The sequence below is a fragment of the Xenopus laevis genome, chromosome 1S (assembly GCF_017654675.1).
Source record: "Xenopus laevis strain J_2021 chromosome 1S, Xenopus_laevis_v10.1, whole genome shotgun sequence".
Lineage (NCBI taxonomy): Eukaryota > Metazoa > Chordata > Amphibia > Anura > Pipidae > Xenopus > Xenopus laevis.
In genome coordinates, this window is record NC_054372.1 from 47,331,772 (window position 1) to 47,334,419 (window position 2,648).

Genomic DNA, 2,648 nt, shown 5'->3' on the forward strand with positions numbered 1-2,648 from the left:
GTTCTACAGGTCCTGCAAGGCCACAGCAAACTGAAATAGTGTCTCACCCTCCCTCTGTAAGCGAGTGAAGAACGTGGTCCTTAGGTGGTCTCAGTTGGTCTCCATTAAATAATAGTACCAGTATGGTTGTAACAGATACAGAAAAGGCAAATATGCTAAATCAGTTCTTTTCTTCGGCATATACAATAGAGGAGTCTGAATTCACAGGCTTACATCATAGCTGCACTGATGGCTCAGCTTAATCTAGTCAGTGGCTGACTCAGGATATGATCCATAAAGCTTTAATAAAAATGAATGTAAACAAGGCTCCAGGGCCTGATGGCATACACCCCCGAGTTCTAAGAGAGCTTAGTTCAGTTTTAGAGCAGCCCCTATTTCTGATTTTCTCAGATTCACTTTCCTCTGTTATGGTGCCTATGGATTGGAGAAAAGCTGATGTCATTCCAATATTTAAAACGGGATTACGATCTCAGCCTGGCAATTATATATATTATAGGCCAGTAAGTTTGCCTTTGGTGGTGGTAAAATTATTTGAAGGCTTGTTAAGGGATCACATTCAAAATGTTGTCCTAGTGAATGGTATTATGAGCAGCAATCAGCATGGCTTTATGAAGGATAGGTCATGTCAGACACATTTGATTGCTTTCTATGATGAGGTAAGTAACATGCTGGACAGTGGGGGGGCAGTAGATGTGATCTATTTGGATTTTGAGGGCTTGATACCGTGCCCCACAAACGACTGCTTTCTAAACTAAGGTCTGTTGGGCTTAATGAAGCCGTTTGCACATGGATAGGAAACTGGCTACAGGATCGGGTACAGAGGGTGGTTGTTAATAGTACATACTCTACTTGGAGTAAGGTTCTTAGTGGAACTAAGGCTCAGTATTGGGTCCACTTTTATTTAACTTGTTCATTAATGATTTAGGGGAGGGTGTTGTAAGTAATGTATCAGTGTTTGCAGGTGACACAAAACTATCCAGCCCAATTAATTCCATCCAGGATGTGGCATCCTTGCAACATGATCCTGACAAACTGGCAATCTGGGCAGCTAAGTGGCAAATGAGATTCAATGTTGATAAATGTAAAGTCATGCACCTGGGATGTAAAAATATCCAAGCCACTTATACCCTTAATGGGACTGCACTAGGCAAATCCACTATGGAAAAGGACCTTGGAGTCCTTGTAGATGATAAACTTGGCTGTAGCAAGCAATGCCAGTCAGCAGCATCAAGGGCAAATAAGGTTTTGAGCTGTATTAAAAGGGGCATAGAGTCACGGGAGGAGGGGGTCATTCTTCCACTGTATAGAGCACTTGTAAGGCCCCATCTAGAATATGCCGTACAGTTTTGGTCTCCATCACTCAAACAGGACATTATTGTATTAGAGAGGGTACAGAGAAGGGCAACTAAACTGGTAAAGGGTATGTAAAATCTTAGCTATGAGGAAAGACTGGCCAAATTGGGGATGTTCATGCTAGAGAAGAGGCACTTAAGGGGAGATATGACTGTGTATAAATATATAAGGGTCGTATAATAATCTCTCTAATGCTTTATTTACCAGTAGGTCTATCCAGCTGACACAAGGTCACCCATTCCAATTAGAAGAAAAGAGGTAAATATTCAGAAGGGGTTTTTTACAGTGAGAGCTGTGAAGATGTGGAATTCGCTCCCTGAATCAGTTGTACAGGCTGATATATTAGAAAGGTTTAAGAAGGGTTGGATGGCTTTTTAGCAAGTGAAGGAATACAGGGTTAAGGAAGTAATGCAGTAGGTTTTCGATTTTATTGGTTCAGGACCCCCTTTTGAGGTCAAACATTTGGTTAGTGAAAGCAGACTACCATAAGGGTGTTAGGTATCAGTGTGCCAATGTTAGACACCATACAAATAGAGAAAGAATGTCATATTATATTGAATGCAGTAAAAGAAAGGAAATTACAGTACAGGTCACTTATAGTATAACTATGTCTGCTGGACTGGATGGTTTATCTTCTTCCAATAAACAAACAGGACTTTGCACATCAATTTTTTTTTTGTACTATTTTAAAAGCAATGGACAACCTATTTATAATACGCATTTATGTTCCATTTATTATACTGTATACAATAAGGGAAGTAGCAGGGCCTATTGTTTGTATAGAGCATACCAGAGCATGTTTGCCTTTACACCTATACAATAGAGCTGCAACATTGCCTCAGATTTCTCCATAGACGTCAACAAAAACATCACCATTTATATACCCAAACTGGGTTTGCTTCTGCAACACAGCATCTGCCATTCATAGGCTGATATGCAATACGGAAAGTTTTTTGCTAGCATTCAGTTAAACTTTCAAGTGAAAGATAAACCATATACAAAAGCAGTATATTTTTATTTTAAAGGGAATATATTCTATTCAGATGCAACTTCCGTATATTTGTGTCATTTTTCCATGCCAGGCCTTCACTTCTCCAAACAGCCCAGAAACTTGACGTAATGTCGTTATAATGTTTTAAAATATACTGTATATATAAAGCAGAGATACTTCTTTATTTAATTAAACAAGTAATTTTAACAATCTCTATATGGAGTTGAAAAGGACTGCATGGGGTTCCCACCCATCCATATAAGCTGTAAATTATTCTACTGCCAGATCAGCCTGGCATACATTG